The 17292-nt window shown below is 45.3% G+C and overlaps 1 long non-coding RNA gene across 1 annotated transcript; it reads right to left on the minus strand.

Annotated features, from left to right (window-relative positions):
- Positions 1 to 3703: 3703 nt before the first annotated feature.
- LOC137358717 (uncharacterized) lies at positions 3704 to 14212 on the minus strand. The gene is made up of 2 exons (XR_010971270.1): positions 13790 to 14212; positions 3704 to 8504 (listed from the first exon to the last, which is right to left on the minus strand). It is a non-coding gene; the product is annotated as an uncharacterized lncRNA (long non-coding RNA).
- Between the last annotated feature and the right edge of the window lie 3080 nt (positions 14213 to 17292).

Consider the following 17292-nt stretch of genomic DNA (forward strand, 5'->3'; position numbering starts at 1 on the left):
CAGTAAACTGGTAATATTTCTGGCAGAAGTGAGTGACCTGAAGATGCTGTTGGCAGAAGTGCTGCTTACAGCTTTTGATCACATTCAGGAGGTGGAGAGAAGACCTGGTCATAACAACTATTGGTGTAGTGAGGAATAAAATATTGGAGAGTCAGTGATGAAACTGTCAATTCAAATAGCTGTCAGCCCTGCCTTGGCGGTTGCTGCCTTGCTTTGGAGTCAGAGGGTTCAAGCCTCCGCTCCAGGGACCCAGGCATGTTAACTAGGTAATGAGTGCTGAATGTGTCATCTTTTGGGGGAATTGTTCACTGAAAGCTTTTTGTCCCTCCTTGAGTGGTTTTTAAAGATCCCAAGGCAATATTTGAAGCAAAGGGGTTCTCTCCAGTGTCCTGGGGGAGTTTCTCCCCAAGGTTGGGTGTAGAAGGTATTGGTGCTGAAAAATGGTAATAATTTTGGTGAGTGAGAGTAGGGGAATCGTGAGGCTTTGGGAGCTGGTAAGTTTGGTTGTGACTACGGGTAGGAGACTTTATATGGAGGGGGAGAGGGATACAATCCAGGACTTGAATGAAGAGTTAATGTTCTCTGCTGTAGAGTAATTCAAATTTCTGCACTTGACTCTAGTTTAAAAAGAAAGTGAGCAGCCTGCTGTTAGAGGAGAGCCCAGTATAGTGCCAACATTCTTCACCCTTCAAGCTGTTTTCTTTGTGACATTGATAACTACCAGATCATTTTTTTTCCTGAACTGTTCATGACTTTTTATGGCTGTGTTTAGTGCAAGCTCAGTGAAGTGAACTTCTACTGCCTTACAGATAAAACCCACTGGGTTTCTGTAACCAATGTGCAGAGTGACACTTTGGGAGGGCAGTGTTATAGCAATACTGATGGAGGTGGGGGGCTGTACTATTGGCCAACATAAGTATGGGAAAAGGGATGGATTTTACTTGACTCTTTTTTTACTTCTGTCTTTTACTGTTCCTCCCATGGAATGGGAAGCTTTGCACTTACAATTTCACATACTGATGCCTACTCTCACTGGAGGTACAAAGCAGTATTGAGGACTGGTTTAAGAGGCTGCAGAAAAACGGGCCCTTAACTTGTACCTGGTCATAGTGAGTTCAAACTTCCACGGTGGAATTTAGGGGAAGTAGCAGTGATGGAAGACTACTATCCCAATCTATATTAGGATAATTATAGAGTAAAGGGGCAGAGAGAGGAAGTGTGTTCAGGAGAATTTTCTTGCTCAGTATGTTTCTGGCCCAATGAGGAAGGAAGCATAAAAGGAAAATACTGCAGATGCTGGAAATCTGAAACGAAAAGAAATGCTGGAAATACTCAGGTCTAGCAGCATCTGTGGAGAGAGAAGCAGAATTAACCTTTCGGGTCGGTGAACTTTCATTAGAATTTTTTTTTGTATTCTTTCATGGGATGTATGTAGGCATTGCCAGCAAAGCCAGCATTTGTTTCCCATCTTGAGTTGCCCTTGACAACTGAGTGGCTTGCTAGAGAGCAATTGGGGATGGGCAGTTAAGAGTCAATTACATGGCTGTGCGTGTGGAGTCACATGTAGGCCAGACCAGGTCAGGACAGCAGATTTCCTTCCTGAAAGGGCATTAGTGAACTAGATGGATTTTATAATAATTTTGTAGCACCATTGCTGAGACTTGCTTTCAATTCTAGATTTTATTTTAAATATTTAACAAATTGAACATAAATTCCACCAGCTACCATGGTGGGATTCTGTGCTGTAAATGGCTGACTCTATGGAAGGAGGCCATTTGGCCTATCATGTCCACGCTGGCCGACAAGGAGCCATCCGACTTCATCCCACTTTCCAGCTCTTGGTCAGTAGCCTTGTAGGTTACAGCACTTCAAGTGCATATATAAGTACTTTTTAAATGTTATGAGGATTTCTGTCTCCACTGTCCTTTCAGGCAGTGAGTTCCAGGTCACCACCACCCTCTGGGAGAAAAAAGTTCCCATTGAATCCCCTCTAACCCCCCCTTACCTCTTGTACTAAATCTATGTCCTGGATTATAGACCCCTCAACCAAGGGGAATAGAGCCTTCCTATCCACTCTATCTAGACCCCTCATAATTTTATACACTTCAATTAGGTCTCCCCTCAGCCTCCTCTGTTCCAAAGAAAACAACCCTAGCCAATCCAATCTTTCCTCATAACTAAAATTTTCCAGTCCAGGCAACATCCGCGTAAATCTCCTCAGTCCCCTCTCTAGTGCAATCACATCTTTCTGATAGTGCAGTGACCAAATCTGCATGCAGTACTCCAGTTGTGGCCTAACCAGTGTTTTATACAGTTCCAGCATAACCGCCCAGCTTTTATTTTCTGTGCCTCGGCTAATAAAGACCTGGTGTCGTGGCCAATAGTTATTTCTCAATCAACATCATGAAAACAGATTATTCAGTCATTATCTCATTGCTGTTTGTGGCAACTTGGTGTGTGCAATTTGACTGCCATATTTTCTACAACACTTCAAAAGTACTTGGCTGTAAAGTGCTTTGGGATGTCCGGAGCTCTGGAAATATGCTGTATAACTGCAAGTTTTTTTTTTTTTGACCCTCAACTGGCAGACACAGTCTGCTTGTATCTACCCTATTCCATTCCTTCATAATTTTAAACACTATCATTGTCACATTTGACTCCAAGATGAGCTTCTAACCTCATATTCATGCCATCGCTAAGGCCACCTATTTCCACCTCCATCCAGTGTCTGACTTTGCCCTGTCTCAGTTCAGCTGCTGAAACCCTCACCCATGCCTTTGTTACTTCTAGACTTGACTATTCCAATGCGGTCCTGACTGGTCTCCCACATTCTACCCTGCGTAAACCTGAGGTCATCCAAAACTCTGCTGCCCATGTCTTAACTCACACCAAGTCCCATTTCCTCCATCACCCTTGTGCTCACTGACCTATATTGGCTCCCTCCATGGCCTCGCTCCTCTCTATCTCCTCCAGCCCCACAATCCTCCAAGTTAACTAATTTTCTAATTCCGGCCTCTTGAGCATTTTAATTGCTCCACCATTGGTTGCCGTGCCTTGGCCCCAAGCTCTGGAATTCCCTCCCTAAATCTCTACCTTGCTTTCTTCCTTTAAGACACTCTTTAAAACCTACCTCTGACTGAACATTGCTTTCTGTGGCTCAGTGTGGAATATTTTGTTTTATAATGTCTCTGTGAAGTGCCTTGGGATGTTTTATTACATAAGGACACTACAGAAGTTGTTATTCTGATGAAAAAGACTCAGTTTTTCATGCCACCATTGATCTCCTGTAAATCAAGACTTGTATTTTGAGTTTTGACTGCGTAATTAGATTTATGCTTGTTTTGTAGAAATCTGCTAATTAGAATGGTGCATGAGATATTATTGATTTGAAGGTTTCAAACAGTTCAGTTTTGACACCTAGGGATTTAAATGCTGGAGATTTGGACAAGTAAAGCGATTAGATAGAGAGAGACGTGAGAAAAAAATGGAACTAAAATCCTCGCAATCATAAACAATCTATAAGTAAATCCATCTTTACACCAAGCTCAGCAAAGCTTCCCAGCTACAGGGCAGGTCTGGCCAGAAACTACAGTAACCATTACTGGAAACCTGTGGGATGACAATTGAGGAAATAATAGATCAAATTTAACATTCCTTGGAACTTGGTGTTTGACCATAAAATAAATACAGTACTGCTCTGATATTTAATAAGTACAGTTTATTTGTTAGCAGTTTCCCATGATAGCGAAAGCTATAGAGACTACAGAGTTACAGACTAAATACATTTTGACAAAACGTTACAATTGAAATGTCAATTTGTAAAAAGAACAGTCCATTTTTAAGGGCTTGACGAGAATTTGTTTTACACTTAGATACTCAGTGTTAACATCTGACTGTCATAACACATTAAAATGATTCAAACTTTCTTGGGCAATATGAGTCAGAAGGTAAGTTTCAAAGGTGACACCTCACTCCCCATTAAAATCGGTGAAAGGAAGACTTCAAATTATTGTAACAGATACACCTGTCCACAATGATCGGCTGCTACAGTCTTCAGTTCAGATATTTTCATAGTTTAAAACAAAATGGATTCCTTAACACCCCATTGAAATGAATTCCAGCAGAGGTTGTGAAAATGTTCAGATAATACTGCGATTTTCAGAATGTATAATGAATTATTTGAATGTAGAAGGAAGCTTCTAATAAGGTGATAAAATGGGAGTCAGTCTGGATGACTCCAGGGGCAGTTACAATCCATCTGATGAATCACAAAACACTGCTTTGTTTCAAAAATCAGCTTCAAACGCTATTTAAAAAAAACTAATTTGTAGTGTGCTGAGGACAGGGAATGTACAGCACAGATAGATGCAGGCCATCATAGTGCACAAATGGGTGATTCCAACGTAAAAATAGTAAAATATTAATATAGAAATGAGCAAATATACAATAAAAAGCCACATTTTAAACAAAAAGTGTACGCAGGCCAGACCCCCAGCCATGCGATTCCCACATAACATCATTGTTAGTAACACCTCTGGTATTTGAAGATATCAAGGTCAATTTGAACTCAGTTCACCCAGTGCGGTAGGCTGCCTTCCTGCACCAATCCTGCCTATCGCCATTTTGCCCTTTATGAGGTGCTTGGCTGAATCAGTCAGGAGCCTCATTCAATGCTGCAGAATCAGGCTGGTATCAAAGGGGCCGTCAATTCGCTATCAACTGTTCTTCGCCTGGTGGTAAAAGCTAAAGGAAACATATTAAATGCTCCACTGCTCTTTTACTGGGTTGGATGTACTGGACAGGACTGGAGCGGACACATCCAGAAATCACTGCTGCCTTTCCATGGACGGCCGAGTGGTTACACAACACCTACCTTCTGAATGAGAATGGGTAATCTCACCATACACAGAACAGTGGGCTTCTATGCTGCTTGTGGAGCTACCTACATCATTCAGTCAACTGCAACCTTGCTTATTAAAATGGTGGGAGGAACAGATTAATAAGAAAACACACTGGATTATTTCTGAAATTTTGACACAAAGACAGATTATCACCAGGAGATGTTACAGGGGAAACCACTCCATGCTTGGGAGAATAGCATCTCACTTCATGTGACCAGCGCTAGTCATGTTAAGTGTAACTAAAATTGTTTAACATTATAAGCTTCTAGAACTGGAAAAAAAGCGTAAACAAAAGGATAAGACTATTCTGTTGGTAGAAAGGCAAGACTGAAATGTGGTATGTTACTTGTTAATTTAATCTCAGTCCAGATGCTGAATCTGACAGATTTCTATCCCCTTCAGCGACAGAGAAAAGAGCTCAACATTGGCACAGTCTGGGGGCCTCATTTTCTTCATTTTTGAAATTCTTTTTTTGGAAAGCATTTCGTAATGTTTGCAGGAACAATTCAGATGAGCATGAGAAGAATTAACAGCTGAATTTCAGTGGGCTGGGAGTGCATACTTGTTTCCAAAAGGACAGGTTGAAACATCGAATGAAGAAGGAAAGATTTTTCTGAGAGAAGTGGAGTCGCTGAAAATGATTCTAGTGAACTCCTAAAATAGACATTCTCTGTAAAGCTGCGCATATTCCCACCATTCCTTGGCCATACTTCAATGGCTAACAAACATTGTGATATCATCCAATACATCTTTCTTGTTTTCCAAAAATGTTTTACAATGAAGAACAGATAACAAACATGTGACTATTGGCACCACTTTGGAAATGACTGCATTAGTATTACTGTGACTATCCAGCGGAATAGCTACAACTTCCCCAATGCTACAGGGGAGGGAGAGGGGGCTGAATTATCCCCAAAATAGAAAGATCAGACACGTCTACTCATTTCTACAGCGTAATGAGGAGCTCATTCCTCTGGTACTCTTCTTCACTAGTACTGGAAGGACAATTCCCCATCCAGCACCTGAGCAACGACTGGCCACTATAGGTCTGGTGCTTCTAATTCCAGATTACAGTACAGGAGAAGCTGTTCTCCACTATGCTAACTGTCTAACAATGGCATTGACATTAGGAAAGACTGGGCAGGACTGATAATGATATAGTAACTGTAGCAGGTCAATAGTAAAATATTAAGAATTCAATCATTTTCAAGCATAAGTAACTGCCCATTCCAGATAATACAAACAGAAAGCTGTGGCTACAGGACAGCAAGCAATACTCTAACCTATATAGATATGTATTTTTAAACAGTTTGCGTATGTGCGTGGGTCTCTAAGCTTGTGTGTTTGCATCTCTGCGTGTGTGTTTGTGGGTCTATGTGTATATATTTGTGCTTGCATATGGGTGTGTGTGTGTGTGTATGTGGGAGGGTTGTGTGTGTGTCTGTGTGCGTAGTGGAGGTGGGGGGGGCGGTGGGGAGCGTGGAGGGAACTGGATGTATTTCTACGAGTTAAACCCAATGACAATCATGTCACTCCATTCTAATAATCCCATCAGTGGAATTTACAAAACAATCTCATTACAAGATTAAACTCCCCATTTTTGTTTCAGAGAAAGAAAACCATCTTTAAAATTGATACTTTTCTGGATGAAACAGCAGGAGGCCAATTCCTGCAATCTGCCCAATAACATGGAGTTGAGCAATTGCATATTTGGGCCGTGCAAAGGTTTCGCTATTATGGATGGAGGTGGGGTGATTTGACCAACTGCCTCTCGGTGTCTAAACTATCAGCATTTTGAGAAAACATTAATACAAAAAAGGACCTGAATATTTAAACAGGTAATTCCTTACGCCACTCTGTAAAAACCCAAAACTTTTGTGTAAATCATTAAATTTTATGAGCAATATAAAAGCTGGATTTGAATCGTGTGATCTTTTATTCACGTCTCTCTTCTGAACAAATTCATTGGTGACTTCTTTCTTGACAGTGGTCTAAGATACCCTGGGACCCCTCTCTACACATAGCAATGCCCAGCACCCAATATCAGCACAATTGGCCTCAATCTTCCCCTGGAAACAGCACATCCCTCCATGGTTACTATCACTAATTCAACCAGCCATGAAACAACCAACCTTTATTAACCTACACAATACTTAGGACACAAAAGAATCACTGCGACATCAGGAGGTTTGGTACATTCTCCACTGTTTGAAATCACACTGCTTTCAGGAAGATCGGCTACAAAAGCTGCCCAGATTTAAAAAAAATGTAATAACCTGAAATAGAAGGGGAGTTTTCCCCGGGTCTGTGCTCTCAGTCACCTGACTGTCTAGTGCTTGGTTCACTCAGGTGGAACGTTCAGGTGAAGACCCAGGAAGATCTCTCTCAGTCTGCATTTGTTCCAATTTTGGGTTTGGGCAAAGTCCCAACAATACAAACATCCAACATTAGGGTTCTCTTCAGCCTCGTGAGAACAGAAACTAGAAAACAAAGGAACAGACACCACTGAGAAGCAATGCCATCATCTGTCAGAGGATCTCACTGGCACCGGTAACAGTCAAGAACTCTTTCCACTGAAATGAGTTAACTAAAATGAAACAGGAATATGTTCAGCCAATCAATATCAAAGGAAGCTAAGCTCTTTGCCAAAGTCAGAAAAGGCTTTGGAAACAGGACTGGAATGAGGTGCTTTTAAGCCTGAAAACCTTCTTCTTCCAGGGATTCGACACTGAAAGTTCAGATTTAAAGCTCCAGTCCCGGCCCTACTTGCACACCTTCCTGTCCTGGGCCACTGGTCAGCCTTCCTTCTGCTTTGCCCTAATCTCACATTCTACCACAATGATCTTGGAACCTGCTGAATGAATAAGGAAGACAAAGTATTGAAGTACGGTATTCCACATGGGCAAAACCTGGAATTTCAAACTTTTGGCTTAGCCCTCGCCCAACCTGACAATATCTACCACACTTATAAAATGGACCAGGACCAAAGGCAGAAATACTTAGTATGTAAACTGCTGATTGTAAAGCAAGAACAAAATAAAAAGTTCCACAGCCAGCTACTGACTTCTCAACATCAAATTCCCCCCAAATTGGCACAATAAGATTTCACAATCGACACAATATGGAAAATAGCAAACGTGAACAATGCATTGAACAAAGAATAGGGGCATGCTCACCCAGATTAATGATGACAGTTTGGTATATTTGCAATGGAACCTAGTTAGTTTCAAAAGATATCAGATGCTGTTGAAACTGAGAGTGTGGATGGTGTTAGCAATATAGCATAATATTATACAATGAGTTTTACATTGGGCTGTGTAGCATTGTCACTTTCCAGTGTACACATCACCTCTTACAATACTGACATCAGAATCACCTCCACTAATGATCAGAATTGTTGTTTCTTTTAACCACATTAAACTTGAGAAAGAGAACGTCTCAGCATATCCACCCAAACTGCTCTTCACACTGGTACACTTAGGAACATCATATTCATTCTAGATAGAATGCTGTGTCTTGCTCCAGATGTTTCACCTCATTGTGACGGGGGGACTGCTGCTGATGGGGTTGCCATCACCTCTGTCTGCATTGTAGCTCCTTGCTCTAGAAAATAAATCAATGTCTTGTTAAAGAATGAGACGGACATAGCAGAGTGTATTTTCACTCAAGGCCAGTTATAGTTCCTCAAGTGGGTATTTAAAACCAAAGGGAGGATGATAGGAATGGCTGTCTCACAGTAACACTTCAGAAAGAGCTGAGGGTCTCCTTTTCTGACTTCTTGTGACGTAAATAAAATGAGGGTGTTACAAAACAGCCTATTTCCCAGTGGATGCAAAATCCACAGCAGAAAATCACTGCTCACATTCAGTAACAGAGAGTCCTTCTAAAGCTGGGATGACCATTGCCAATGATCCAGAAAAACACTGTCTGCGACTAAGCTATTAATGAGTCCTGGACACCTCTAGTGGTCCAAAGGTTTCACATGGGTTCAACATAGCTTAGATGTCTGGGTTGCACATCACATTGTTACATCAGCTACCTATCACAGGCTATTCAAGTTAAGACAAACACATGAATGTGTTTTTGGAAATGAGAAGCAGTACACCAATTAGAGTCTACAACAGGTTAATAATTGCCTTTATAAATAAGTGATGACAGCCTGTCCAGTTTAGATTAAAAAAAACTTAATTTTTGTTGCTAAGTTACCCTTCAGGCCAAAACTCTCAGCAAAGTTTTTAAGTTTTCTGCTTTTAATTTAAAAGGAGAAAAAAACATGGTAAGAAAATTGATTAAACAGTGTAGTTTCTCAACCTGCCTCCCCACCATCCCAAACATGCCCTCTCCAAAATCATATCTTCCATGTGATTCCCCTTCTGCTCCCCAGATCAAAAACAGCTTGTATTTATATAGCACTTTAACGTAATAAAACATCCCAAGGCACTTCATAGGAGGGACCGAAGGTATGGTTGCTAAATTTGCTGATGATACAAAGATAGTTAGGAAAGTAAGTTGTGAAGAGGACATAAGGAGATTACAAGGGATATAGACAGCTTAAGTGAGTGGGCAAAGATCTGGCAAATGGATTTGAGTTCCGAAGAAGGGTCACTGACCCAAAACGTTAACTCTGCTTCTCTTTCCACAGATGCTGCCAGACCTGCTGAGTGTTTCCAGCATTTCTTGTTTTTATTTCAGGTTTCCAGCATCCGCAGTATTTTGCTTTTATTATATTGGTGAGACCACATCTGGAGTACTGTGTACTGTATTTGTCTCCTTATTTAACGATTTAAATGCATTGGAAGCAGTTCAGAGAAGGTTTACGAGACTAATACCTGGAATTGGCAGGTTGTCTTATGAGGAAAGATTGGACAGGCTAGGCTTGTATCCAGTGGAGTTTCGAAGAGTAAGAGGCGACTTGATTGAAACATACAAGATCCTGAGGGGTCTTGACAGGGTGGATGTGGAAAGGATGTTTCCCTTGCGGGGGACCCTTAGGGGTCACTGTTTAAAATAAGTGGTCGCCCATTTAAGACAGTGATGAGGAGAAATTTTTTCTCTCAGAGGGTCTCAGTCTTTGGAATTTTCTTCCTCAAAAGACAGCGGAGCAGAGTCTTTGAATATTTTTAAGGCAGAGGTAGATAGATTCTTGATAAGCAAGGGGGTGAAAGGTTATCGGGGTAGGCGGGAATGTGGAGTTGAGGTTACAATCAGATCATCAATTATCATATTAAATGGCAGAGCAGGCTCGAAGGGCCAAGTGGCCGACTCCTGCTCCTAATTTGTATTTTCGTATGAGCGTTACAAAGCAAAATTAGACACCAAACCACATAAGGCAATATTCAGGCAGGTGACCAAAAGCTTGGTCAAAGGGGTAGGTTTTAAGCAGTGTCTTAAAGGAGGAGAGCGAGGTGGAGAGGTGTAGGGAAGGAATTCCAGATCTTAGGGCTGAGGCAACTGAAGGCACAGCCATCAATGGTGGAGCCATTAAAACCGAATATGCTCCGGATGCTAGAATTAGAGGAGCGCAAATATCTCAGAGGATTGTGAGGCTGTAGGAGATTACATAGATAGGGAGGGGCGAGGCCATGGAGGGATTTGAAAACAAAGATGAGAATTTTAAAATCAAGACGTTGCTTAACTGGGACCCAATGTAGGTCAGCGAGCACAGGGTTGATAGGGGAACGGGACTTGGTGTGAGTTAGGACACGAGCAGCAGAGTTTTGGATGACCTCAAGTTTATGGGAGACCAGCCAGGAGTATGTGAGAACAGTCAAGTTTCGAGGTAACAAAGGCATGGATGAGGGTTTCAGCAGCAGATCAGCTGAGACAGGGGTGAAGTCAGACAATGTTATGGAGGTGGAAATAGGTGGTCCTAGCGCAGATATGAGGTCGGAAGCTCATCTCAGGGTCAAATATGACACCAAGGTTCAGCCTCAGACTGTTGCCAGGGCGAGGGATGAAGTCAGTAGCTAGGGAACTGAGTTTGGAGTGGGGACTGAAAACAAAGGCTTTGGTCTTTCCAATATTGAATTGCAGGAAGTTTCTGCTCATCCAGTACTGGATATCAGATAAGCTGTCTGATAATTTAGCAAAATGGAGGAGTCGAAAGAGGTGCTGGTGAGGTAGAGCTGGGTGTCGTCAACGTACATGTGGAAAGTATATGTTTTTAGATGATGCCACCAAAGGGCAGCATGTAGATGAGAACTAGGAGAAGGCCATCGGTGTGGGAGCAGGAAGAGAAGCCATTGCAGGTGATTCTCTGGCTACAATTAGATAGATAAGAATGGAACCAGGTGAGAGCAGTGTCACCCAGTTGGAAAACAGTGGCGAGGTGTTGGAAGAGGATGATGTGGTCAACCATGTCAAAGGCTGCAGACAGGTCGCGAAGGATGAGGAGGGATTGTTTACTGCTCCCTGAGAGTCTTGACCCCTCAACTAATACCCTGGGCGAGCTGACACTGCAAATAACGTGCAGCCACACCGTAACCTTTACTGTTCTCTCCAATTACCACCCCAACTCAATCTCCCCTTCCTCTCAATGCTCCTTGAATGTGTTGATACCTCCCAGTCCACCCTATCTAGTCAGTTGCTAACGCTGAACCACACTGCCAAACTTTAATGTTCTGCTTGACTCTCAGCTGAGTTCCAAACCCTGTCTCCTATCCCTCACCCAAACTACTTACTTCCTCTTCAGTAACATGGTCCATCTCACAAGCCTCTCCGTCACTGAAACCCTTATCCAGTCCCAGAGTGTGAAAGGACAGTGTGAAAATCCATTGTACCACCCAGTTCCAGAGTGTGAAAGGACAGTGTGATGACCCACTGTACCACCCAGTTCCAGAGTGTGAAAGGACAGTGCGATGACCCACTGTACCACCCAGTTCCAGAGTGTGAAAGGACAGTGTGATGACCCACTGTACCACCCAGTCCCAGAGTATGAACGGACAGTGTGATAACCCACTGTACCACCCAGTCCCAGAATGTGAAAGGACAGTGTGATCACCCACTGTACTACCCGGTCCCAGAGTGTGAAAGGACAGTGTGATAACCCACTGTACCACCCGGTCCCAGAATGTGAAAGGACAGTGTGATCACCCACTGTACCACCCGGTCCCAGAGTGTGAAAGGACTGTGTGATCACCCACTGTACCATCCAGTCCCAGAGTGTGAAAGGACAGTGTGATCACCCACTGTGCCACCCAGTCCCAGAATGTGAAAGGACAGTGTGATCACCCACTGTACCACCCAGTCCCAGAATGTGAAAGGACAGTGTGATCACCCACTGTGCCACCCAGTCCCAGAGTGTGAAAGGACAGTGTGATAACCCACTGTACCACCCAGTCCCAGAATGTGAAAGGACAGTGTGATCACCCACTGTACCACCCGGTCCCAGAGTGTGAAAGGACTGTGTGATCACCCACTGTACCACCCAGTCCCAGAGTGGGAAAGGACAGTGTGATCACCCACTGTACCATCCAGTCCCAGAGTGTGAGAGGACAGTGTGATCACCCACTGTACCACCCAGTCCCAGAGTGTGAAAGGACAGTGTGATAACCCACTGTACCACCCAGTCCCAGAGTGTGAAAGGACAGTGTGATAACCCACTGTACCACCCGGTCCCAGAATGTGAAAGGACAGTGTGATCACCCACTGTACCACCCGGTCCCAGAGTGTGAAAGGACTGTGTGATCACCCACTGTACCATCCAGTCCCAGAGTGTGAAAGGACAGTGTGATCACCCACTGTGCCACCCAGTCCCAGAATGTGAAAGGACAGTGTGATCACCCACTGTACCACCCGGTCCCAGAGTGTGAAAGGACTGTGTGATCACCCACTGTACCATCCAGTCCCAGAGTGTGAAAGGACAGTGTGATCACCCACTGTGCCACCCAGTCCCAGAGTGTGAAAGGACAGTGTGATCACCCACTGTGCCACCCAGTCCCAGAATGTGAAAGGACAGTGTGATCACCCACTGTACCACCCAGTCCCAGAGTGTGAAAGGTCAGTGTGATAACCCACTGTACCACCCTGTCCCAGAGTGTGAAAGGTCAGTGTGATCACCCACTGTACCACCCAGTCCCAGAGTGGGAAAGGACAGTGTGATCACCCACTGTACCATCCAGTCCCAGAGTGTGAGAGGACAGTGTGATCACCCACTGTACCACCCAGTCCCAGAGTGTGAAAGGACAGTGTGATAACCCACTGTACCACCCAGTCCCAGAGTGTGAAAGGACAGTGTGATAACCCACTGTACCACCCAGTCCCAGAGTGTGAGAGCATCTAACCTGCTGCCTCCTATCCCACCTGCCTTTAATTACTTTTTGATTTTGTTTTTCTCCTACCCAAGTAGCCTCAACAGAAACAGAGTTTATGTGCCTTCCTCATGCTCCAGATAGATGGCCTACAGCAGTATGGGAAGGACCCTCTCCAGATCATTCCCTCGCTCTTACTCAAATAATATTGCAGAAATGAGCAAATTTGTGCTCGGTGGAAACCCAATGCTGACATCCTTTGAGACTGGGATTTTATCTTAGGCCTAACTTAGGTCATAAAAAAGAACCCTACTTTGTGCAGTTGAGATAATTGCACTCCTATAGATCTCTTATGCATTTAATATAGCCTTACTTTGAGTTGGGCAAGTATCGTATCTGCACCCTCTCCAGTGCCTTCACATCCTTCCTCAACTGCGATGCCCAGAATTGGACACAACACTCCAATTGAGGCTGAACCAGTGTTTACCATAACTTGGTTTTGTACTCTATGCCTCTATTCATTTAATTTAACATTTATTTATCAATCTCAGGATCATGTATGCCTTATTAACCATTTTCTTAAGTATATTTACAATCTAATACAACCACAACAATAAAATGCCAAGCATCACTTCTCACCTGGCAATGGACTTGCGTTACCCTGCATGGCAGCTACAATAGCAGGGCTTTGGGCAGCTGCCGACGCTGGGGTGGAAGTTAGAGACATGGAGGGCGGGATAACGTTTCCTGGTATGTTAGGATGTATAGAACTAGGTAGATCTACTGGCAAACCTGCTGGCAACCCTGTACACATGTTGCCAGTAATGCCCCCAGACATGCTACTGGGTATATGACCATGCACTGGGTTTGGCATGCTAGCAGGGAGGTTAGTTGGAACATTTTCTGTGATGACACTACCCATGCTACATGCAATAACGGCTGGCACAGCACAAGGCATACCAGCAGCCATATTACCAGACATGTTCGCAGGCATGCCAACTGGCATGTTACTGGGCATCAGTTGATTTGGAGTTTGTTGACTTGGAAATGGTGACTGACCTGCAAGAGAAAAAGCAACTTTTCATTTCTGTTTGTGGCCAATCAGCACACATTATTTGCAAGCAGTCTCATTTTCAGTACTTGTACAAAGTTCGAACAGAGAAGGCAGGCACTGCACCTCCTCCAATCCACCAAATATATGTAGAAGTTGTCCCGAAAAGTTTATCGAACCAGAATTAGCTGTAAAATTTTTTTAAAAAATCAAGTTCTAAGTGCAATTTTAACTCCAGGGCTTGGGGCCTCTGGAAAAGCCAGATCTCAATTTGTGAACAGGTTGAGTCAGAGAGAGCAGGTTCTGTGGCTCGGGTTGTGGTAGGTGAGCGGGGGAGGGAACCTGAATACATGCGATCGATTCATAGACGGGGAAACCAGGGCTGGGAGGAATATTGATTCCACCAGTAACTCATGGTAACTCACTAAAACTGCACTGATAAATAATACTGTTAACTCAGATGCCTCTCATAACATACAGCAACAGAATAACTCACTGATAGTCTGTATGTAACAGGTAGTAATAGATGTATCCTACCTGTAACTAGTAGTAATCCCATAACCGGCTGTTACTCACCCTGAAACCATAGTCAGAATCCCCCTGTACTGCACAAGGTGTAGTCAGGATCATCAGTCTATGCCACTTTCAATAGGCCCCATCTCTCCCTATCTCCTTGGACTCTGGTTCAATGTGAACTGGGAGCCTCCGTCAGACCTAATTTGTACTTGGACCTCACACATCAAAAGCAGTGAGCACAGACTGTCCTCAACCAAGGCACACAAGTGCCAGGCAATGACCATCTCCAACAAGAGAGAATCTAACCATCTCCCCTTGACATCTAATGGCATTACCATTGCTGAATCCCCCACTATCAACATCCTAGGGGCTACCATTGACCAGAAACTGAACTGGAGTAGCCATATAAATACCGTGGCTACAAGAGCAAGTCAGAGGCTAGGAATCCTGCGGCGAGTAACTCACCTCCTGATTCCCCAAAGCCTGTCCCACCATCTACAAGGCACAAGTCAGGAGTGTGATGGAATACTCTCCACTTGCCTGGATGGGTGCAGCTCCAACAACACTCAAGAAGCTCAACACCATTCAGGACAAAGCAGCCCGCTCGATTGGCACCCCATCTACAAACATTCACTCCCTCCACCACCGACACACAGTGGCAGCAGTGTGTACCATCTACAAGATGCACTGCAGCAATACACCAAGGCTCCTTAGACAGCACCTTCCAAACCAGCGACCTCGACCAACTAGAAAGACAAGGGCAGCAAATACATGGGAACACCCACCACCTGCAAGATCCCCTCCAAGTCACACACCATCCTGACTTGGAACTACATATGCCGTTCCTTCACTGTCACTGTGTCAAAATCCTGGAACTCCCTTCCTAACAGCACTGTGGGTATACCTACCTCACATGGACTGCAGCGGTTCAAGAAGGCAGCTCGCTACCTTCTCAAGGACAATTAGGGATGGGCAATAAATGCTGGCCTGGCCAGCGACACCCACATCCCATGAATGAATAAAAACAAGAGATCGCACAAAGGGCAGCAAGCTTGGTGTTTGGGGCATTTCTCACAGGACACATCGTCCCAAACTCAACTTGGCACCAATCGTTTCAAAACCACACCCTGGTTTCAGATTTTTAAAAGAAAAGTTTTCATAGAATTCTAAAAATTACAGCACAGGAGGGGGCCATTCGACCCCCAGTGCTGGAGCTCTCGTGTAACCACATTCCCCCAGATCCTATCATATTTCTCCTTTACAAATATTTATCCCATTTCCTTCTGAAATGAAGTTTCAGTCTGTATTCCAATAGCCATATGTGGCGAAGAACCACATAGCCTAACAGCCCTTGAACTTTCCTTCTTGTTTCTTCCAGTGAGAATCCTCAAACACCTTCCCCTACTTGTCCATTCACCCACCACTAGAAAAAATCTCTCACCATTTACTCACAATAAAGTCTCTAGGTTTCACTCTTCACTGACTGCTCTCCTCTCGGTGCCACTCCCACTCACCACATTACTGCTGCTGTTCCTGGCTCTGACAGTAATGCTGGTCCCACACTCATGCCATGCACTTGAGACACAATCCCCACAAGCCCCTTATCTGTCCCATTCCGAGTCCCCCTCTCTCCCTTGACCTGCAATCCCGATTCCCATTCCCCACTCTCCGTCTCCCCCTCCCGATTCCCCACGCTCCATCTCCCCCCCCCACCCCATTCCCCACTCTCCATCTCCCCCCCCCCCCAGTCCCCACTCTTCCCCCCCTCCCCATTCCCCACTCTTCCCCCCCCTCCCCATTCCCTACTCTTCCCCCCCCCATTCCCAACTCTTCCCCCCCTCCCCATTCCCTACTCTTCCCCCCCCCATTTCCCACTCCTCCCCCCCCCCATTCCCCACTCTCCATCTCCCCCCCCCATTCCCCACTCTCCATCTCCCCCCCCATTCCCCACTCTCCATCTCCCCCCCCCATTCCCCACTCTCCATCTCCCCCCCCCATTCCCCACTCTCCATCTCCCCCCCCCCCATTCCACCCTCTCCATCTCCCCCCCCCATTCCCCATTCACCACTCTTCCCCCCCCCCATTCCCCATTCCCCACTCTTCCCCCCCCCCATTCCCCATTCCCCACTCTTCCCCCCCCTTCCCCATTCCCCACTCTTCCCCACCCCCCCATTCCCCACTCTCCCCACCCTCCCCACCCCCCCATTCCCCACTCTCCCCACCCTCCCCACCCCCCCATTCCCCACTCCCCATCTCCCCCCCCCATTCCCCACTCCCCATCTCCCCCCCCCCATTCCCCACTCCCCATCTCCCCCCCCCCATTCCCCACTCCCCATCTCCCCCCCCCATTCCCCACTCCCCATCTCCCCCCCCATTCCCCACTCCCCATCTCCCCCCCCCATTCCCCACTCCCCATCTCCCCCCCCCATTCCCCACTCCCCATCTCCCCCCCATTCCCCACTCCCCATCTCCCCCCCCATTCCCCACTCCCCATCTCCCCCCCCATTCCCCACTCCCCATCTCCCCCCCCATTCCCCACTCCCCATCTCCCCCCCCCATTCCCCACTCCCCATCT

The sequence above is a fragment of the Heterodontus francisci genome, chromosome X (assembly GCF_036365525.1).
Source record: "Heterodontus francisci isolate sHetFra1 chromosome X, sHetFra1.hap1, whole genome shotgun sequence".
In the NCBI taxonomy this organism is placed as follows: domain Eukaryota; kingdom Metazoa; phylum Chordata; class Chondrichthyes; order Heterodontiformes; family Heterodontidae; genus Heterodontus; species Heterodontus francisci.